This window comes from Tinamus guttatus, unplaced genomic scaffold, assembly GCF_059628265.1.
Source record: "Tinamus guttatus ecotype Peru unplaced genomic scaffold, ASM5962826v1 Tinamus_guttatus_pri_ptg000272l, whole genome shotgun sequence".
In the NCBI taxonomy this organism is placed as follows: domain Eukaryota; kingdom Metazoa; phylum Chordata; class Aves; order Tinamiformes; family Tinamidae; genus Tinamus; species Tinamus guttatus.
Window position 1 is genome coordinate 1,116,564 of NW_028288806.1, and position 23,763 is coordinate 1,140,326.

The following is a 23,763-nucleotide window of genomic DNA, read 5'->3' on the forward strand; positions in this document are numbered from 1 at the left end:
ATGCAAAAACAGCATATGCCAACAGCTGCTACCAAGTCCCCACTGCAAATGGTACTGCAGCTCTTTAAGGGCCTCCTCTGCAACTTATTGGCAATGGGCAAATGTTCAAAGTCTTCCTGATGCTCTCGTTTCTGTTAGGATTTCTTGATGATTCAAGGAGTTGGGAGGAAATAAATACTCTAGTATGTAACTGGTGTCATTGTTTAAGAGGCACTAAGAAAGAAAGGCAAAGTGTTCTTTTTACAAAAAAAAGGTTGTTTTTATGCATATGATTTTGCTTAAAATCCTGGAAATATCTGAGTCATACTAGGCGTGCTCGAAGTTTTAATGCACATACCCCTCTGATTAGTCCTGTGCTAATCTAATGCCATCTTGGGCACACAGTCACTATAATTACTGGAGGGCTCGGTAGAGGATTTCTAGCTCATAACACTCTCATTTGGCTCATTCAAGCATCCAGATTAAGAGTTACTTGGGTTTTAAGACTTGAGTTGACCACTACAGATCTGATGTTGAGCTGCAAGAGCTAGGCCTCAAACTGAAAAACACCTCCAGGCTTTGATGAAAAGTCGATCCTGGGATTTGTCCAAGGCTGGCTATAGATCATTAGGATGCAACATCTCTGGACAAGAAACAGGGCAAAAAGCTGAAAGTTGCAAGCTAGCTTTCCTGGCTGCCATGAAGGAGAGAAAATGAAACACAGGAAAAAGTCTTTACTAGGAAGCATCCATCAAAGTCCTTCTTGAGGTGAATAATTACCCTCTCTGTTAATTACACATAGTACCATAGCTTGGCTTTCATGATATATGTCAGTTTTTATTGCTCTTGTTGTCAGGTTCTGGATGTCATAACTCTGCTCCCCAGCAGCCTGTCATCAGAAAGAGCTATGCTAAATGAATTCCTTGAAAAAGCATTTGCTAATATTTGTCTCCTCAGGAACTGCATTGCAATAGGGTACTTGCTGTTCCTGCATCAGGATTCCCAGCAGGATGATGCTCACAGCTGCTTTAGTTTAGCAGCTTCTGTAGAAGCCCCGGGATCAAACCAGTAGCCTCAATAATTCCTACTGGACTGGGAAGGGACATGCTTCTTTATACAGCGTTTGTTCTGGCACCTTTGATCCTGGTCACTAGCCTTAAAGGCTAAAAGTTGCTACCTGACTGTGCTGTCACCATGGGTCACCTCATGCTGCTATGTCGCTATGTCTACCTTTATCTGCACAAGCAGAATTTTGGGTGTCTTCTAGCTCTGCTGTGGGATTTTGTGAGCTACCTTGTCCATGTATATTGGCAACACTTATCTTCAGTGCTCTGCTTACTTTTCTTTCAGAAAAATTTCTCATGTTAATTTTGTTTATGATTATGGAATCATAGAACTAAACAATGAAAAAAATGCATGTGCTTATTCAAAAAAAACAAAACAAAACAAAAAAAGCCCATCAGGTTGAACTCATCCAATAACGGAGAATTATTGGTATCATTTGACTTTCATAATACCATGTGATTTGCTAGCCAGCTCTTGAGGAGCGGATGGGTTCTTGAAAGAGTTACGCTTTGTCTCTATGACTTAACCTATTCAAGTAGAAATGTGCGAGGATGCTGGTTTTGTCCCTTTCTTTGCCAAAATAAATGTATTTCACTTCACATTTCAAATTTTTAATTTCTTTTCATCACAAGGAAAAGTTTTATGTTCAGTCTGCAGGCTGAAATTTGTTCCCATCAATTTTGTGCTGAATATATTTGCATAAGGACCAAATTCATCAAAAAGGTTTATGTGCCAAAATTTCAGAAAGAAACATAGCCTTTTTTTTTTTTTGTCAAACCATGCTGCAAATAATTTATCCATCTCTGGTGGTGAGGATGAATAAGGGAGAGCAAAAAAATTCACACTAGATTTCTGTCCATGGTACTTCGATGCTCTTGATCATGGTTAGTGTCTGCAGGCCTGAAAATATTTACGGTATTGATGTGCACAATACCCCTGTGAAATAATGGGGTGTTATCTCCTCCTTTTTGAAGAGAGGTTCAGGAACCCAAAGGCTAAAGATTAGGGTCAAACCACCCAAATTAAATACCTATCTTAGGATGAGATGAAAAGCTGTCTGGAAATGTGATCTTTCTCCATAGGCTATTATGGGAGCTTATAATAGTGGCCTGTCTTGTAGATTGCAGAAGTTAGGATAGATCAATCCCACTCTACGTGGCTACACAGGAAATCTCTGGCTGAGCAAGGAAATGTGACTATTTCAGAGGTCCCGGACAAGCTGTAGGACCTTCTTTCTTTTGTGTAATTGCAGCCATCCCCCCCTCCTACAGGTGAAAAATACATGTTTGCTGATGCAAGCTGGCAACCCAGGCAGAACTGTGCTCATATCACAAGCAAGCAGGAAAATAAGCAGGCTGAGCACAGCAGAGATGCACCAATGCACAGAGAATGCAAGATGCCAAGAGGCATCTTCATTCTCCTGAGAGAAGCTTGTGCTGAAGCTCCGGCTAGAGATGCTGAGGGTGACTGATGTCCACGTTGAAGGGCTAGCACAAGGACTGTCACCGGGGCCAGCGCGAGGGGGAAGGGGGACCCATGCAGTGAAGGGCCTCTGAAGAAAAGGACTGATGCGGGATGTTTTGTGAGGAGAGCTGATGGTACAAACCATCAAGGGACTAGTCACAGCTCATTAGCCACTTAAGTAAGAAGATTAGTCTCATTTTGAATCAGCAGGGAGGGATGGGATGTTCCTGAGCTTCTCTCTTCTCTTCATCTATTGCTCTGATCTGTAGTATATATATTTCTTAGCTGTTTCTCTAGGAACTGGGCAAGTCAGTACAACCAAGGGCTGCTCTCCAGAGAGCCTCTAGGCTGCAACATGACCCAAGTGACAATTCTGCTACCATCCAAACCAGTTTCCTACCACTATCTAATTCAACTGGGCATATTTGGCCTTCTAGCTGGCCTATCTGGCCTTTTGGGTAAACTGCTTTAGCAGAGTTCCCTTCCTAGTAGTCAAGAAACTGGAACGATTTGCTGTAGAAAATTTGGAGGTGGCATTTGGAGGTGACTGAAAAAGGTCATGCATTTGAATATGAGTGTTCTTAGTGAAGCCCTTACGTACATATTATTTGCCTATTTATTGCTAGATCTCCCTGTGAAAAATTGATGTGTGGAGGAGTGATTTAATTCAATTACTTAAAGAATGTGCTTAAAAGTATTGCCTTAAGAGCTCAGCATGCCTTTTAACCCACCAACTTAAAGACTGGCAGCACAATTGAGATCTAAAATCTCCGATTCAAGTTAAATTCCACACAGTCTCTCTTGTTTTATCTAAATCAGCTTATGTTTTCTCTCTAGTAGTATGTTGTCCAGATGCTTGGGGCTGTATAGGAGGAAGTTTTAACAAGCTTTACGTCACAGTAAATGTTTTATTTTTCTCTGATATAATTTCTTTTTAATTGATGTCTGTATAGCCCTCGATATAACATGCTCTCTCACAATCTGAAGCTGAAGATGTCAAAAGTCCTGGTGATTTCATCCTGCAAAGCAGTTGACAGCTAACACACTTTTCAGCAAAAAAAACATCTGTAGCATTTCCTCTCTTTTGAGTCTGTCAAATATGATTTTAACAGAAAGCAAGGTTGATACCAGCATTCAAGATGCTTTTACCTGAACAGTGTTACAGAGTCATAGGACTGAAAGGGTCCTCAAGATATCACTCGTGTCTCCACTCCAAAATAGTTACCTGTACCTCTGTCATTCCCACCATATGATTCTTTTTAAAGCCTTCAGAGATGGAAACTCCACACCCTCTCCAAATAAACTTTTTTAGTGCTTTGCTGTGCTTGCCATTACAGCTTTTATCTTTTTTATTATCTAGAATAAATCTTTCATTTTGAAATGTAAGACAGTTACTCCTTGTCCTGTCCACCGTGGACATGAGCAATAAAATATTCCCTCTCTTTTTTATAGAACTCTTATATTCCTGAAGACTCTTACCATGCCCGCCCCCCAGTCTTCTCTTCTGAGACTAGCTAGTCCAAGTTCTTTCAGTTTTCCCTTGAAGGAGTTTTCTAGAGTTGTGACCACCCTTACTGCTCTCTCTCTAGACTTTCTGCTATTGATCTACATCTTGCTTAAAGTGTCATGCCCCAAACAGGACAGAGTGTTCCAGCTGAGGCCACTCAATGCTTCACAGAGCAGAAGGATCGTATCATGTCTTACACACTATATTCCCCTATATACATGATATTTGCCTTTTTGGTAGCAAGGTATGATACTGGTGATAGATGATATATACCTAGTTTGCAAATCACTGTGTTCCACTTGCCTCTGATTTTTTTTTCCCCAAAGAAATTCTGTCTAATTAGTTATTTCCCCATCCTGTGTACATGCACTTGTTTATGCTTGCAAAGGTTTAACTAATCTTTGTTGAATATATTCTATTTTTAGAGTACCTTTCTATTTTGTAAACATTCTCTTAAATTATAATTTTAGCTTGCAGCATTCCTGCAAACTTTCTAATAAGGTGCCATCCATACACTTTGTAAGCGTGATTTTCATCCCATCATTCTAGTTAACAGGTTTAGTACATTGGCCCTGGGAGAGATCCCTGTGGAATCTCATTCACTGCAGCCTCCGCTTTTGTTTGAAACCATTGAGAACCACCTTCTTGAGTAAGGTTGTACCATTGCTTTTACTCCTACCCTTGTGTAGTTACTCGTCCATGTTTTCTGAGATTGCTGAAGAGAATGTCAGAGGCACTGTTGTCACAAATCCTACTAAAAGTCAGGATATATGGCGTGTATTGCCTGTCACCTATGCCCAAGGCCCGTTACCTGTCACACAAAGAAATTAGATGGGCTTGACACAATTTCTTCCTGATGATTCAACAGACCCCTGTTACTCATCTCTTGATACTTATCCTTTTAGTTTCTTACATATAGCTCGATTATTTGTTTCAATAATTTTTCTGGGAATGGAATTTAAGCTGAGTGGTCTATAATTCCCTAGCATAATTTTTTAAAGCCAGACACTATGTTTCCCCTTTCCAGACTTCTGAAATCTTTTCTCTTCTCTGTGATACATGTTCTCCATGAAATTGCTTCAGTTCATCAGGTCCAGCCAGCTTGAAAACATATTCCTCTGGGTTTTCTTTAGCCTGTCCTAGTCTGAGCTTTCACTTCATTGACATTAATAGCATAGTGCTAGACGCTTGCACTTGACCTTCTTGATGAACTGATGCAAAAAAAAAAAAAAAAAAAAAAAGTATGAAATGCTTTAGCCTTTAGAGTGTCATCTGCCCTGTGCTGTTAACACTTTCCTTCGTGTTCCTCCCACGGGTACCAAATGAACTGAGCATTTGTTACTACTGGTTGCCTCCCTGCATCTCTTTACCTTCACCCTCCCTAGCCTGGCCTGCACTGTGCTTACTGCCTTCTCATGTCTGAGCTCACCAAAGTTCTCACTGTTTTGTCAGGTTGCTTTCCCGCTTTCTTCCTTTCCCTCCGCAGCCTGCATTGGTGTAACCTGCTCTGGTTCTTTCAGTATTGTTTCTTTCAGGAATTACCAACTCCCCTTCTCTTCTTTTTCCTTTAGACTCACTGCCCATGAGATCTCAGCTACCAATGTGTTGTTTTGATTGGAATCTGCCTCATTGTCTCTCTTTGTCTTTATGGTGCTGCTTTACTTCTTACCCTTTTTAAGCATTGAGAACTTCTTCCATCATTTGTTGTTCACTCTCACAAAAGTTGCATTCATCTTTCATAATCACACTCGACAGGGGGTCCAGATATAAAAGAGACCTGTGTTGCCAAAGGGGCTCGGACTTGGGAACTGCAGCTCTTTCTTCTCCGGAGTTTTTTACTGTCAAAATGCCGTTCACTGGGGTCTAGCACCTCTTCCACTTCCTTCTCCTCCTTGTTCCTTCCCCATCCATGTAGATATAACAACAAAACTTGTAAGTACTAGCTCATCTGTGAAGTTAAGAGTTACTGCCTAACTGCCCTTCTCCCCTTGGGTCACTGCTTAGCAGTTTTGTTTACTTGCGTTTTGAATTCCTTTGGGCCTGCCTCACATTGAATGAACTTCATGGATGCTTTGCATTTGCTTTCTCTCATTTAATGCTCATTGAAGTTGAACAGCCCACTTCTTGGAGCTCTGCTTTGATTTACATATTAGGACCAGTAACAACCTGATTGTGTTATCCTCTCATGTCAAATCCGGTCACTCCTGAAGTTGATGCATGCCCATATTAAGATCTCTTCTTCCAGAGAAGTGCCTTCTTAAGTGTCTTTCCTTTTCCATTTTTAATTTGTTTTCTTTTTCCAATAACCAGTTCTATTGCCACAACTGCAAAAGGAGTAAATAATGCATAGAATATAAACAGTGCCTATTTATGTTTCCATGCTCCTTTACATGGAAACTCTTTTTACACTACAATCTTAAAGCTACATGTGTTGCAATGCAGATTTTAATGTATGTTTACCTCTGTAAAATAATTTGTTGTTCATATTTTTTTGCATATGGTGAACAATTTGTGCAAGGGCTCTGGTGAATGAATTTTCCCAACTGAAGTTATTCTGAATTTACTGTAACTATTCTGTAGTTAAAGTTTCAACTGGAGTTTACCTGATTTTGAACAGATGTTTGCCTTATGAGCTAGATAAACAAAGAAATAAAACCCTCCCCAAAAGACAGACCATGTGAAGCCGTGACTAACAGATTTTTACCCATTATGAAGCAGATAGATAGGCTTCTTATGTTCCTGGTTAAAAGTACCTACAGGTAGAGTTGTTCAGATGTCAAAGTGTCCTTCTGAGAATTTGCTTTCCCACTTTACAGTGCAAGTATAAAAAAAACAAAAAAACAAAAGAGATTAAAATTAGTTTAGCAGACACATCTTGTGGAAATCTAATGCACAAAGTACTGAAAATTAGTTGATTGAACTCTAATTTTAGAAGTCACTGACATTATAAAAAATGTCAGAGGGCATGTCATCAGAACCAGTCTTAAAATAGGATGTCAGATGATTGCTGAAGACCTCATTCTTCTTTCTTTTTTCTATTCTTAATTTATCTAGCAGTTTGCAAGTATTGAGACTACAAAGCAATTGTCAAGGAGGATTTTTTATTAGCATAATTCTCCCCACCATCAGGCCCCAATAAGGATGATAATCAGATGACCTGCATATAAATGGTAAAACAAACTAAGAAACTAAAACCGTCTTAGGAGGAGCTGAAAAAGAGATTACCAACTCCATAACCAGTTTTATGTCCTCCCTTGGAATCACATCATCATGTGTTCAGAACAGTGTACTTTCTAGGTGCAGTTTAATGGCATTGACTTTCTTGTCTGATAGTGGTTAAGAATTATGACTGTCAGAAACGCCATGTGTCAATAAAGACAAACCAAAGAAACACTTTGCTTTGTTTTCCGTTTCAGAGGTATATTCAAAATTCCTAGGTGGTTGCTTATTTTGAATTTTGTTAAAACAAACTTTCTGTCATCCAAAATGAAATGGAAATGCTCTGTGCTGCAGTGGGGAGTCTGTTGTGAATTGTAGCCAGGGTTCAGAAGCTGTTTTCCATGTATTGGTGTAATAAGGAAAGGTTGTTAAGTCTTGCTATGTCGCCTTCAAGTGGGAGCAACCTGAGATTGAGGGAGGGAAAAAGGGGGGGCCAGAAAGATACATGGCTTGCCCTTTTTCCCTTCAAAGAAAGAAGTGCAAAAGTGAAATATCCTCTACCAGAAGAACAAAGGCATCAGAAATTAATACCAAGTCATGCCTCCGAACTAAAAGGCAGATTACGCATTAGGCCTGCATCTTCCCGACAGCTTCTTGAAAAGGGACTTTGGGACAACCACAATTTGTGATTCACTGTTATGAGACATGTTAAAATTGGTGATGCTTTATCGTAAAATTTCAGATTGTAGAGGTTTAGGAGCTTTTTAAAGGCATCTCAAGTCTCCGTGCAGTGGGACAAAGGCAGGAACATTTTAAATTAATCCAGTGTACGTCCTGTCGCAAGGGAGAGATTTCTGGGAGAGTTAGAAAGAATCCGTAGTCATACTGGGGAGCAAAAAAAATGAATTTTCTAGATGTGGATGAGTGGCAATGGCAGTACTCGCTTACCTCCAGTTCTAGAGGTCTGGGGCCGAGAAGGGTTTGAGCTTAGTCCGATTAGAGGTTTGGGGCGGGACGAGGAGGCCGAGCGGTTGCTGGGGGCTTGGAGCAGCTGCACTGAGCTGGGCCAAGGGGTGATCTGGAGTAAGAGGCAGAGGAAAAGCCCGCTCGTGCGCTTTAAGCGTGCCAGAGGGATGAGCAGAGACAAGAGCTGCGAGCCTGCTGGGATCAAGGGAAGCTGAAGAGCACATGGGCCTGCACGTGAGACAGATAGAGCAGCCTGGTGAGTGCCCAGCTGGGGTGAGTGTTAGTTTGCTTTTTAAAGGAGTGCTGTCAATTCATATTTGGCTGACAAATTTTTGTTTTGTTTAAAAGGGAAGCAGAAATAAAAGGGGGTTTTCTTTTTTTTTCACCCTCCCCACAGAAGTGGCGAGCAAATAATTCTCGTTAACTAGTTTGTTCTCTCTTTGTGTTTTATTTTTTTTTTCCTCAAAGTTCTGTCCTAAAACAAAAATCACTCCCCTGGCACTTTGTACTGGTTTGTATTGCCCAAACTGAGAGGAGTTCAGAAAGCCAACAGAGAGAGGATAAAATACAAGATGCACCTGAAAATGCCCTCCCCAACAATAAACCAAGGAGTTATTTGTCATATGAATAGGGAAATGTGTTCCTTTAAAATATACTGTTGCTTTTTAAGTGGCTAGTTCTGCTGTAAACAACTCTTGGAAACCGCCTGTGGAATTAGATGTATTTCAATTAAGGAACTCAAAGGAAATCGGTTTTTACCTACAGCAGCGTATGGAAATGAGGGTGGAAACGTAAAGCATTTTACAAAGCAAGATGTAAGATCCTTTGAGCAAACAGGGAAGTAACAGCTGTGAAATGTTGCTAGGCAAAATTAAATATTTTGGCCAAAGGTTCATTCCTGTTTTTGACTGTTTGCTAAAGGATAATTGTTCAGAGACAAACAATCAATCCATCTTGAAGTGCAAAGAAAGGGTCAGAGCGTCCATTTTATCAAACTGGACCAGAACATTTCTTACATGCCAGATTAAATTGCTCAGAGGAAGGAAGGGTATTAGAACCTCATTCCATGTCTATCATGGATCAGTTTCCCTGTAGGCAGTGATTCTTTGTGTCTGGTTGTGGGTGTTGTAAGTGCATCTTTCTCAGACGGCTGGTCATTGGCCACCAGGGGGGCAGAATTAAAGACACATTGGGATAGGCAACAGGGGCTTTTATATGGCAGCTCTTACTTTGCCATAGCTCATTCCATGATGCATGTGCTTTCCTTGTACCTTACTTATTCATGACAATTAGATGTCTGCAAAGGGAGGTTTAAGTGCAGCAGCCACAGGTTTCTGTGCTCATTTACGTGCAAATGCCATATGAAGTTTGCGGAGGCTTGCTGGTATGCGGAGTGTTTCTGACCCATCCATGTGCAGAGACATGTGCATAGCTATTTGCTATAGTAATCATTACATTCAAATTCATGAAGATGGTGCCTGCTATAATTTATGGGGGACGTGTTTCTGCACGATCTCTGTACAGGCTAATCCATGATCTCCTTCAGGACCCCCTGTGTCCCTCTGTCTTTCCACTGTAGTTCCCTTTGGATTTCTACCCACTGGCTGCACCACTCCTGTATCCAGGCAAGTCTGCAGCTTGAGCAGCCTGGGCAGGTCCCCATTGCTCTTCTGAGTCTTCTCTGGATGGGGAATAAATGACTCTCAGGCCAAGAAATCTAAGAAATAAAGTACCTGTGAGGCTTCATAGAGCTCCTCTCCAGCACTGAAGATACCCATCTCCTTGCTACATGATTCCACACTACAGAGAATGAACTTGATTTCTGTCTAATGATTTTTTAAAATGATTTGTTAATTGGCCTGCAGAAATTTGAAAACAGCTATCAATGTGAAAAATTGTAAGATTTATAATTTACAGGAAGAGATTCTTCTTCTTTTTGTGCTTCTGCAGGAAAAGCTAAATGGCCGGATTGTATTTTATATTGAATCCACTGCAAATATGAGGTTTATGCAAATAGCAAAAATACTAGGCTCCACATATAATTGAGGCCAAAATTTTAACCTCTAGGGAAGAAAAAAAAAAAAAAAAAGGCCAAAGTAATGGAAAGTCTAATCTGCTTTAGTTCAGCATAGGGGAAATTTCATGTTTTCTGTATGCAGCAGTTCTCTGCTTTTAGGGCAAATGGAAAATGTCTTGATAATTTTCTGTGTTTTCAGTGAAATAGATTTTGCATTTTAGAGATTTTCATTTTTTTCTAAAATGAGAAAAACTTCATAGTCATGTGGTTTTACTTTTTGGGAGGTTTTCCAGCTAGTGTTAGCTAACAGAATGCCAGCTACATATACGCTTATTTTATTACAGCTAAATATGTTGGTTGTTTATGACTCTCTGAATTGCACCTTATTTTCTGCAACTGCTGCCTATGCATATGTTCTGAGAGAGATTTGAATTTTGAATAATTTGGGGAGATGAAAAAAAATCCTCCTGTGCTTTGGGCAGGGCGTTTTGCTTTGTTTTCTGTTCTTAAATGAAAGAAGCTAAGGAAATATTTAGTCTGGCAAAGATTCAGTCTTGCTTTGCCTAACTCTTTGGATTACAGGTCCAGATTCTTCAAATTGCAGTGAGGTGGAGGGAAGGGAGAAAAACATCTTTTTAGCTTCAGTACCAGACACAGCAATTATAAGCTGAAGTTAGAGGAATGCATATGAGAAGTTATTTAAGTCAAAACTTAGAGTAGAAACTGATTACAGCCTCAGCAATGAAGAGACTCCAACCTCCTCATAATGAAATTGCAACAGAAACCCTGCTGAAGGCTTTCTGCCCTTCCAGATCTGCCATCTGCTACTTGAATCACCTGTGACCAAGACATATAGAAAGAGGCAGAAAGCGAGTGTTCAGACATGAGAGGTTTCAGTCCTCAGTTACCTTGGAGATAGCAACTTTGAAAATTTTCTTTTTGAAATTTTCCTAAATCATCTTGCTTCTAGAGTAGGGGTAAAGAAAAAGGGAGAGAACAGCTGTCTAAAGGCAAAATAGCCATAAGCCTTCTATATGTTCCCCAGGTTAATGGTGGATGTGGCTTCATGCCTCAGGTCTCTGAAAACTGAAGCACATATGTCAATTCTGTCCACACTAGGACCCATACCTATAACAGCAAGAGCTGAGGTTTCAGCACTGATGCCACCCCGGGCTGAGGTTTCAGCACTGGTGCCACTCTGTCCATGAGATCATACCAGTCACAGGTGCGTTTACCAGCCATGAATCATGGAATCACAGAATGGTTGAGGTTGGAAGGAACCTCTAGAGATCATCTAGTCCAACCCCCCTGCACAAGCAGGGTCACCCAGAGCATGTGTCACAGGGTCACATCCAGGTAGGTTTTGAAGATCTACACAGAAGGAGACCCCACAGCTTCTCTGGACAACCTGTTTCAGTACTCTGTCACCTCACAGTTCAGACATTTTTCCTCAAATTCCTGCAGAACTTTCTGTGTTTCAGTTTGTGCCCATTGCCTCTTGTCCTATCACTGGCTACCACTGAAAGAGTCTGCCCTCATCCTCTTGATATCCTCCCTTAAGGTATTTGTGCACACTGGTGAGATCCCTTCTCAGTCTTCTCTTCTCTAGGCCACATTGGCCCATCTCTCTCAGCCTATGATGAAGTGGATTGGGAGAAGGGTGCCAGAGTGATTCCCCAGCAGCCCTGCTCACAGTAGCTATGGGTAGAGATGGGAGGAGATGCTCAGGCAGACACAAGGAGAAATGGGCATTCCTGTAGTGGTGCTAGAGCGAAGGATACAGATTTGATTAGCTTCAGCTCGTGGCAACTCCCATACTGAGGAGTATAGAGGTTCACCTCTCATCATATCCAGTGGCAGGAATATAAATGGAACGAGGCTGTTGGCCATCCTCTGCTAGTCAGGCATCCCATCTCAGAGGTAATTCAGCCAAGTGATGACCTGGAAAATACAAGATGATGCCACTGACGTTTTGCTTTCTCTGCCATCCATATGTGGACATTGATTTTCTCCCTATGTCCTCTTTCCTGTTGTCTGTAATACTACTTTGTCAGCTAAGCCCAGGTTGGGCAGCAGAGCTTGGCTGCTGTTCTGCTGGAAGCTGACCAGTAGAAGGAGATGTCCTTGTGGCCCTGCACTTTCAACTGTGAGAACTGGAGTGCTGGTGCACTGCTGCTATTACTCAACTTGGAAAAAAAATAATGCTTTTCATTTTGGTTTGTTTGTTTTTAAACTAACTGTATTTGTTTTAACATATGACTCTACCAACATATCTTATTGGTGCAACTGAAGAAATGCCAAAAGAGTTCAGGCAAGGAGACAGGGAATATGGTAAGTTCTTATACTGACTCCTCAGTAGAAGAAAATGTTTACATGAGCCAAGCTCTTGGTAGTTTCAGTATGCCTGACTTTGGGATCTTGGTAACTGAGAGATGGCCACCAGTTCCTCATTTTATCAGGCATGAGCAATAGGGCTGAGATAAAGGCAATAACAACAGCTGTCAGAATATAGCCTTTTTAGTGGTATATTGGAAAGGAAGTTTGGCGTGGGTCTGTCTCGACTGAGAATGCATTAGAGAATCTGGGGAAAGATGAAGAAATGAGTGTGTGGCAGTTTGCTATAAACCATATGTCTGTCTGCTGTACACACAAATACTTGCGAGTAGGTGACTCAGATTTTCAGTTGGCCGGATATCATGCATACCAGCACTACCCAGTCATACTAGCTCTGCCAAATAACTTTCAGGCACTTAACACCTGTGGACTCCATCCCTGTCAGCATGCCAGAACTGAATGCCACTTGAATAACAGTAGCTGCAGCCCCTTGGTATCATCTCTGTGTCCTGCTGAGCCAAATTTAATTCACATAGGAATTGTTTTACCTACAAATGAAATAGAGAGAGTCTGCTTGGTGATGCTGTGTACTTTTGTACTGTGTTACAGTGGAGGCAATGAGAAAGAGACAATTTCTCATTGAGCAGTAGGTAACATGAACGCAATTATCTATATTGATATTTGGCCAGCGAAGAGGCAGTAACATTCTTGAAAGCCATAGAGTTAATGATGTTAAATCTTCTTGAGCAGTCAAAGTCCGTCCATCCCCCACCTTGCACCCCCTTTCTTTTTGCCTGCCTTAATGTATAACTTCCTACCTTTGAATCGTAGGTAATTAAGCTGGACTCCTCCGTGCTGAAATGTCACACTTACCACCTATGGGCTTCCTATCTCCAGCTTTAAAAGGAATTATTCTTCCTGCAGATCCTGCTGCTGCTGTGTTCCACTCTTATTAACCTCATGGTCACAAAGAACAGACCCTCCTGTGTTTTCATTAGATCTTCCTTCTAAAGAGATGCAACTGGGTACCAAAGGAAAATATATAGAGAAAAGAATTGTCTTCAATCACATATGGGGTGAGGTGAGGACTAGGAAAGAATCCTTCCAGCTCTTACGGTTCCCTCTGACCTGGTTGTTCTGCTGGGTCTATCACTACCATGTTTTCCTAGTTTGGGCATTGTCAAGAAAGCAATTATGGGTATTAATGTTTGGCATCATTCAGCCCCACACTTCAAAGCTCCTCTGATTCAATATTGTTATGTTACTAAAGAATACTTTCAAATAACTGGACCTTAGGATTTTACAGCAGAGTAAAGCACTTCTCTTTTGTAGTGAAAACTTAATTACAGCTTGGTGGCAGTCTGTATGGTAACACTGGACACAGACAGTGCTTGAGTCTGTGAATTCAGGTTCCAGAGGTGACCTAGAGAGCTAATAAATCCATCTGAGCAAAAGAATCCTTCAAAATACAATGCAATACATTATAAAATAGACTGAGATCCATTTACCCACTGCGGAGTGTAGCTGGTGCTTCAGCATTACTCTGTGCCCCCACTGCAAGTCGTGCACACCTGCCTTTGTAAAGCTGAGGACACGCTGGATCTGCCACGGGAGACTGGGAATGGGGGTCTCCTCATTAGGTGTGCCAGCTCATGCTGTGCCTGTACCTTCTGGGTACAGGACAGACACTCCCAGACTGACCTTTTGATTTTGAGAAAAAATAAACACCAGGAAAATAGAACTGAAGCTGCTTTTGGAGCCAGAAGAAGCTGTTGGCCTTGATGATTACATGCAAGTAAGATTTTTTAGCTTGCTTAGGCTAGCAGTAGCCATTTCTGCTTGTACAGAGTGAGCATTTAAATCATTATCAAATCAGAAAGAGACTGTTTGGTAGTTGTTTTGCCGTGACACAGAACTGACAGTTCAGGAGGCCATGTTGTTAAAAAGAAGAGTGCCAAAAACATTCAAGAAGGAGTCTGTCTGTTCTATGCAATTGGAGGTTCAGAAACACTGTCTTTTCCCCTGACAAGGCACATGCCACCAAAAACCACATGCTGAGGAGCTAGATATTCTTAACTCCCAGTCCAGTTTCTGTGAGCAGACACTGTGCAGAGCTTGACAAGGAAGCCTTCTCCCAGGAAAGACTGAACTGTTATTAGACGATTCCATTTCTTTGTATGGCTTTGGTTTCCGTGATTGTTTCCTCTGCAGTTTGGGTGGGGAGGGGAGCTAAGAGCAGGTTTACAGCAGCGGGCTAACATGGTTGTAAGCGCAGCTGCTCTTGCTCCCCAGTGCTGCCGTGTGTTCCACCTCGGAGGTGTGCTCCTTCCACAGCCCTGTCGCAGGGCGAGCAGTGCTCTGAGGATGCGAGGCACAGCTTGAGGAGCACCGTTTGCTTTCCTGCTTTCTGATGTTAAAGGCTTCTTCCTTGGAAAATGTTTTCCCTTCCTCCAGGGCCTTTTTCTCATCAGATGAGAACGGGAGTTATACAGACACACAACTGTTGTTTAGATCTTAGTAATAAACAGTTAGCAAAGCTTTGGTCTTTACAGTGCTCTAGAGCCCTGGGATATGCAGAGATACTGCTTTTCATCACTAATTCCACAAGATAATGAAGTCTCAGTTCCCTCTCGTAATAGCTGGAGAGCTGGAGACGTGGCAGTCTTTTTGGTTTGCTTGGACAGTCCGAGACACTGCAGGCTGTGTGAGCAGGACACATCTCCCAGGAGTGTCCTCAGCCCCAAAAAAAGGTCTCCCCTTGCTAAGAGAAGGACTGCCGCTGGTCTGCCTTCAGCTCTGTCTATGTGGTAGGGATGTTTTAGGGGTTGTGCATGTCAGATGTGATGGACTGTAGGAAGGTACAAGGCGAGGGAGGCAGGAAGGTCACATTCATGCTGCTGCAGGTCTGTGTTGCTAGGGATGGCTTCGCTGTGCTGTCGGTGTAGGCGCACAACCAAACCTAGGATTTCTATGGCTTACACAAAGACCTCTGAATATGAGGTAAATTCCTCCAACTTGTGGGATGAATATGCTGTGGAGGGATGGCTTATTTCTCTCTGTCAGTAGTGGGATTTTCCCTTGTAGGCATGCTTTTGTCATGAGTAGGGAGTACTGCTCGAGTTTCAATACACAAAACTTCAGTGCCCTCGTCTGGTTCCCCAGCCAGCCGTGAGCATTTGCTGTTAGTGACAGACTGTGAATAAACCATTAATCACAGGAGACCAAATGTGCATGTGGGGCAAGTGAATGCCTTTACACTGACCTTCAGGGACCTGCAAAAGGAAGAATTCAGTGGTCACTGTGATAGTGGATGATGGTTTAGCCAGGAAGAATTTTAGCAGTGATATTTTGTGTAGAGGGGAGAAGACTGACAGCATAGTTGAGAAGATCTGAAAAGAGAATTCAGTGATCAAGGTTCAGGGAGAGAAACCGCCTGTTTTGTTAAAACTGTAAGAAAACAAGGATGAGGCTTTTTTTAGGAACATCATGTCCAGGCAAGTGGATGACAGTCATACTTCACAGCAGAAATTCTGATGTTGAAGTGCAAATGCTGCTGAGCTTATGCTGCCAGCCTAATGAGCAGAGGAGCATGGAGAGCCAAATACAATAAAGTAGAGATTTAAATAACAGAATTCACAGTGGATTTGAACTGGGGAGAGGAGATATGCGGAGTGGGTGACAAAAAAGAGAACATTCTTTTTGCTAAGTCCCACATGAAGCCCTCCCCATAGAGGGCATCAGTGTCATGAACGGGTGGAGGGGCAGATAAGCAGTGATGTTCACGTGGAGGTTGCTGCTGGGAAGGCTGAGCCCAAGCTCCCGGCTTGCCCCGTGTGAGAGCTGCCAAACCCAGTGGGGTAGGTGTTGGTTCCGTTCCTTGTGCCCAAGTGGCAACTCTGAGGCTGTCATTATGTCAGTTCCTGTCTCTTTGCTAAGATCAGCCTGCCTGAGATGGCCAGGGGTGGATATTCAAGTCTTCTTCCTCAAGGAGAAGAAGCAGAGTTTTGGGAGCTTGGATGGGAGCTGCTTCTCTTTGCAGCTTTTTCCCCATATTTTCCTTCCTTTGCCTTGGCTCACAAAAGACAGTGAACTAAAAATAAAAGCCCAGCACATCATATTCACCATACCTGTTTAATGCCCCAGCTTCCTTCATTTGAATCTTGTAAAGACGCTGTGGAAAAGCAGAACCCTGTCAGTCAGAGTAAACGCCGGGGAGCTTGGCTCCTGTAATTCTGAGGCGGGAGGACCACGTTCTGGTCGTGTCTCCCAAAGGGATGTGCTGCTAAATTGCATGGTAATTGTGTTTGTTATCTGCGGCGCGTAGGCTCATTACATTAGGTACAGGTAACAGGCAGTTGCAACTTAACCTTGTCATTTAAGATGTTCTGCGAGACTTCTCTTCCTCCCCCAGCCCTGCATGAGCCTTCCACAGTAGGGCTGCCTAAGCCCCGCTCACCTCTGCAGCCTACGTTTCAGAAGGTCCGTTTGGAAATACAGCACGGAAAGTCAGGATATCCAGGCTCAGGGAATTCATGGGCAGGCACTGGAAAAGAGCTGGTGTGCAAGATCGTGTTTATCAAAAGCCTGACTTGAAGGGAGAGGTAAAGGTTGAATGAGCAGCTGAGTAGTAGTGATTGCTACTTCACTCACTAAAGACTGGCAGGACAAACTTTGGTTTCTTTGAGAGACAATTAATAGCCAGGCAGCTTCATGTTTAAGTACTTTGATGAATATCCCGATCTGCTGATTCCCCTTGCACCTGTCATAGGGGATCCTAAGGCTTGTCAATATGACTGATCGCAGTGTTACTTCTCTCTCTCCTCTCTCTCTGCATATGAGTAAGAGGAAATGTGTTCATTTGGATAAGCTTCACTCTGCAGCCCTGCCTGAGGTGACAGTGTGGCCCAGAAGGTGACACAAGAAACAGGGTAACTAGCTTAGGAGCAAAAGAGTCATCAAATGACTCAGCCCTCACATCCCGTGAGGATGGGAGCAGGAGGACGCTGCCTGTGGGCAAGGCACCTCTAGTAACATCAGCATAGGAGAGCGGGGCAGCTCTTGGCTCCTCTCTAAGGAGCCACCGAGTTTTTCTTCCATACATGATGCTGCTGGATCTTTCTTTTTCTTTTGGACTACCCCTCTACACGCTGGATTTGTACTGTTTTCAGCGAGACTGGCTTAGGAACAGAGTTGATTGAATTTTTGGAGCAGTTTGATGGAGACTCTTACTTTGGGTTGGGGGCTACATTTGGATGTAATCAGTGCACACTAAATCGACACCAGAACCTCTTCAATCAAAAGAAAGAACAGTTGCACAAAGAGTCAAATCAAATTTAGAAAATTGGTTTAGAAACTGACTTTATTAAAGCAATATAGTTCCTGTGTATAGATTGCTCTAGACCTAAATTGATTGTTAAAATGACTGTAGTTAAACTCATATAAATTTGAGTGTGCAGACAGGCTCTTACAAATTCATTTGTGCAGGTCAGTCACACTGACTGCTGGTCCAGCAGACGCACTTTGCAAACGACAGAGGGTAAGTTAAAATGACGGATTTGGGGTAGAAGTCCATATTCCAAGGGCTCTGCCCGTTGGTAGAGGCCTTTCGGGGTGGAACTCTGCCATTTCTTACCATTGCAGCGTCATGCAGGTCTGCATCAAGCCAACCCTTCCGTATCATCTGCTTGTCCTTCTGGGGTTATAGCCCTCTCCCATCTCCTGTCTGTGGCAGAGTCTGATTCAGATGGGAATCTTTTTTTCTAGCTTTGACTCTGCTGGGGCTTTGGGTTTGTAACAAAATGATCCAAGCCATTTGGGGACTGGTATCACACCTGACAGCTTTCTGAGGGCAAAATAATATGAGTAGCTTGACTATCCGCTGCAAAATACCAACCCTTTCCTAAGGAGACTCCAGCGAGAGTGCGAGCGAGGCTGTAACTCATCTTTAATAATGCTACTTTTAAAAATAAATCATGTTTTATGGATCTAAACTTAGCCTCTCCAGATAAGCGAGTCCTGGGGCCGCTGGTGATTAATATGCAGCGTCGGAGCGTGGCCCAGCGGGGCCCTGATTAATAGCGATGACATCATGACTTTTAAACATTCTATTAATGCCGGGCCCGGTGACAAATGGGGACGCGCGGCACCGCTTCCCTTGGCATTTGCGTTGGGAGCGCGAGGGCTCCGAGCGGCGCCCTTTGGCCTCCGCGGCACTGGCGCTGGGACACGAGGGGCATCCTGCTGAATTAAAGCCGCTCGTGAAGTCGCCCCAGGGCTGGGGGCAGCGCGGTGCCCGAATGCTCACGTGGTGCCCATCCCCATGTATACGGAGACGGTGCTCGCTGAGCAGCCTGCAGGGCTCCCAAGTCCTCAAAGGGGCTTTTAGCCTCTTTCGCTGCCATCCAACCTTTCTGTGGTGTGGCCTTTCCATGCCTCAGCTTCTCCTGCTGCTTCAGGAATTAATTATTATGTGTGGGTGCTCGCTGTGCTCCCCAGGAGAAAAGGGGGCTGGAGCACACGGCAGTGAGCTGTGTCGTGTTTTGCACCGTGCAGTTTTGTGACCCCTCAGCCTTGGCACTGGTGATACATCTCCTGAACTGTGGGGCAACCTGCTGCATCCGCGCATGTAGCATCCTGCATTGCACGACAGGCAGCAAGCCCAGTACACTGGGTGCTAATGAGCAACCTCATTATTTTCATCTTTCTTTGGTGGTTTTTCTGATATCTTACAGGTGTAGGCTTGAACTGAAGCGCTGGCCCTGACCTCCCTCAATGTTCTGAAAACCTCTGTCCAAGCATCACAGCTTGGTCCCTATTCCTGCCTTCTGTTCCCTGGACCAATCCTGCATCTGGAAAGCAGCGTGGTAGCCCACACTGCTGAAGCTTTAGGAACCTGCTGAGCAGGTTTCTTTGCTAAGGTGTCTTGAATGGTCCCCAATTAAATTCTCCCCCACTGCCCTCAGCACTGTTGAGAAAAAGGTGGTCTGAACTGTACTGCCTGTATATCCAAATGGTAAAACTCTGTGAACTGAGATTGCATTTTGGTATCTAGAAGGAAACCCAGGAGGGCTCTTGCCAGTTTGGATTTTGTAAGATTTGTCCCTTGCAGCAGCGTCTATGCCACAAGAGAGTCTTGCTCGAGCACCCCATCTGTGAGGACTCTGAATGAGCGTCTCCAACAGATCTGCTGGTCATTTGGGGCTAGGGGCTTTGCCGGGTACTGCATCTAAGGTTTTAAATGTTTCCCTAAAAGCTGGTGGCTAGAGACTGTTGTATTAAAGCTATATGTGGCCTATTGCTGTCTCTTTGAGTCCTTATATATCAAATGACTGCAGTCCATTTCTAAATGCCTTTACTGTTGAGTAATCAGGTTGCTTTGAACTCATGGATTTTTTATTTGTTTTTTATTCCTAATCCCCACCCCCTAAAGCCCAAGCTGTCTAGCTGTTATGCCATTCACTGCAGAGTATATTTCATGATCTTAAATGCCCGAGAATATAAAAATATTCAAAATATATAACCTTTGAGCTGCTGAGTACCAGCCAGGGAGATGTTCTCCCCTCTCCTCCAGAGTGCCTGGGCGAACGCAGGCACACTTTGTATCAAAGAAATCTCTGCTTTGTGGCATCATCTGTCCTAAAATGCTTTACCCTCGAGCAAATCTTCTCACCCTTTATCCAGTCAGTCTCATCCTTTGCACTTTCAAAGCTTTGACACCCCCTCTTTAATGTGTGCTCCTTGTGCAGTGATGAAGCAGATCTAGTTGAGGCAGTGCGGGTGGGACCAGGGCATCTATTTTGGTGTCTCAGCCACTCACTTGTGCGTACTTGGCTTCTCTGCGCTTCAGTTTGCTCCTCCATGTCAGGAACAAATTGTTATTTGTCATGAGCTCTTTTGATCCTTGAAGAAAATGAAGGGCCATTTAACATTTTTAGAGTAATAATAATAATAGAGGAAAAGGGACATATTCTGGTATCTGAGAACAGCAGGTATTTGTTTAAGAGTGTACTTTAGAATAATAGTGAGAAGGACCTTTAATCTCAGAATTTCAAGGCACCTTATAAACTATAAATATTGATTCCCCTTCTTCTTGTTATTCCTTGTGGATGTTGTACTTCTATAAAATAAAGCAAGGTCCCTACCCCGGTGATCTTGCAGCAAGAATAAACGAATATCAGGGGAAATGAGACTAAGTACAAGATGGATTTGGGGGGAAACACAACAAGAGGAGCATGTTGGGGATGGGTCGTTTATCTTCGTGGTATTTCATCCAGGGAGACATGTGTTTTGGATAAGTCAGTCTCGTGGACATCTGTAAAAAAGAAATTGGTATTACCCTGGGGAAGCTGAGTAGTGGGGGGTATAAATTTCCCTTCCAGCCATGTAGCTTTTGACCTGCCTGGGAGGTGCTGGATCACAGAGGGGACAAGCAGCAGCCAGGGGAGTTTTCCTTTGGCTCTTGTTAAAGATTTCCTCCTAGAAACAGAAAAAAAAACGTTCTAGATTTGCCTCCACAGGCATGTGCTTGCTGTGCCACCTTTAAACTGATAATATTAAGCATAATCTTTTTTTTTTTTTTTTCAATTTGCAGTTTCTATAAAGTAAACACTGAAAACCAATTTGAGCTGTTCAGAAATTTTGGGTTCCTTTGTTTCTCTGCATTTCTATTAGATTATGTCCCTGACATTATTGCCAAGAAGTTAAATAATGCATCTAGAGATGGAGGAAACTGAATAATGTAGCTCTGCAGCTTATAGCTTCTCTAGTGCTGTGCCAGAAAGCTTTTTGAGTTGAAAATTGTGACTGGCAGGCAAATTTAGACAAAAAAATGTTTTGGAAATTTTTTTTTTCTCTTTCCATTTTTTATGTGATAAGAACCAAAATGTACAGCTGGAAACTGCAATGTTCACAGCAAAATAGCCATAGAGATTCAGAGAAAGCAAATACAGAGACGTAGGAGTTCTGTTTCTTAACAAATGGTTGCAGACCATGGGCTATTCAGTAAGCAGGGACTTGCCACTCCATTGCCGAAGGAGCTGGACACATTTGACTCGTCTGGAATCTCATGTAAGGTCAAGTGGTAAAGGTTATTCAGGGTATGCGTCAGGATTGACTAGGGAGGCGTCCTGTACCTATTAAGGGGGTGGAAGGATCTGCACTATCTTGGGTGCATTTTGACAAGTGCACCAAATTTAAGTCACATGCAGCAAATGCAGTTCATTCTCCTTGCCCTCATTTTGCAAGTGGCTTTTGCCCAGTCTTCTCACTCTGCAGCCCTCCCTGCTTTGCAGCAAACCCTGAGGTCTAGGATTAGCCCTTCTCTGCTTGTTCTCTCTTTGTCCTTGTGAATGTAGGTAGAGTCAGTGGCAACTGAACATGGACTCTGGGCAACTCAGGGTGCCATCACACTTCTTCCCTTTTTCTCTTTTGTCCTCTGTGGGCCCCATCTTAACGTTGCTTACTGCGCCATGCCCAGGTGTGTTCAGGAAGCCACTCGCTGAGCCTCAGGCAGGTTGACCAGATGAACCATTAGTTTTGCCTTTGGGAAAAGCAAGAGCTAATAAAGCCCCTGGAAAACAAACTGAACAGAAGCCATTATTTTATGCTCAGGCCTTGGTGAGTAATAATGATCTGCCTTTAACCACCCACTCACTCCTCTGCTTATCCCGCTGGTTGTTTATGACCTTCACTCACTGTATTCTGTTGGATTGAGTTTGTATATTCCTGACACACAGGAGCTGCATCTTCATTCGTTTGTGGTAACTGCCTTAGACATTCAGAGCACTTGAAATTAAATAATCAACTGTGAAACAAAAGACCTTAAATGAGCACACAGAAACATTGTCCGTTGTATTTGCAGATAAGTTCTGTTTAAAAGCTATCAACGCATGGTCCTTCTTCCTGCTTTTTAGTTTAAAACAGATGTTATATGCATTATTTGAAGCCTTACCCTTGCAGCCTATGATGTAATGGCAGCAGGAAGGGAAAGGTGAGGAGCTGGATTGTCACCTGCCTTATAGGTGAGGGTTGGGGCAAGAGAGGGCTGTGGAGCCAGGGCTCTGAAACAGCCTGTGCTTTTGTGCCTTTTGAGGCTGCGTCTTTGTGTAAGGCTGAGGGGTGCTATGTGAGTGTAAGGGAGTGGAAGAAACGAAGGTTTCAGTGCTCTGTGTTGGATCCATGGGGTATGAGTCTGTGGAGGTCTGAGATGCACCAGGCTCTGCAGGGCACCGTGTTTGTGCTGCAGGTGAGAGAGAAAGGTGCGGGCTTTGTATTGGCGCTTGATGCTCTGTGAAGTCAACACTGTAGTATCAGGTGTGTGAAAAATATGAAAACCTATGAGAGAGACTGGCATAAATTTGCACCCAGGATAGATTCAAATGGGTCTCACATGCAGGGTGAATCCCCTCTTCCCTTCCCTCCATTTGGGGCAGGAAGCCCCAGGAAGCTGCATTTGCCATCTTTTTGGAGGAAGAGCTCTCCGAGAGTAGCCCAGCTCGACACACTGACCACTGGTGGGACACCTTCGAAAGGGAAATGTGTAGCAGCTCAGTGAATTCCTCCCATTTATTTAGTTAGTTTTTTTCCCACAGAACAGATAGAGTCATTTGATTTAAAATTTTGAAAAGTCTGGAAGTATTTTGTGTGTGTGTATCTAAATCTCCCCTCTGATCACTTTAAGTGCCTGTTAGGCATGTGCAGCGGGGAGATAACACGCTCATCTCCTCAGCAGAGGGCAGGCAGCGGCAGCTGGGCCGGCAAGCCTGGGTTATCTGCTCCTAGCACACCTCTTGCTGCAGCTCTTGTCTCGTCCTGCCCGGCTCCAGCCGATGCAGTGTGAAAGCTCGTGGTGGCAATTTGTTCCATAGTCCCTCCTCAGCATGGGAGGTCCAGCCAAGGAGCAGGGGGAATCCCACGTGGTGACACCGGGCAGAACAAATTATCTAGATCTGCCAGATAGAGAGAACAGGGTCTGACCTCATCCAACAGTCCAGAAAAGACCAGATTTGTATGAAGCACTCCCCAGTTTGCTGGTTATCTGCCATAAATGGCAGCCTTTCTTCCTTTCTTTCTCTCTTTGCCACTTCTAAAGGATTTGTGCAGGCACTTCAGCAGGTCTGTGAGCGTGGGCCTGGGATGTTCATTGTGTCAAGGTGATAAACCTGGAGAGTAACACTGTACTTATTAGGCAGGGGAAATTTGAAACGCCATGTTTGCAATTAGTAAGTGAGGGGAGGATATTTATCTGCATGGAGGCAGATGTCACAGCTTCTAG

General features: G+C 43.4%; 1 protein-coding gene across 1 annotated transcript in view; it reads left to right on the forward strand.

The window, feature by feature from the left end:
• Window positions 1–23,763, forward strand: part of LSAMP (limbic system associated membrane protein) — a 952,895-nt gene that overhangs the window by 187,544 nt on the left and 741,588 nt on the right. The window lies entirely within an intron of this gene.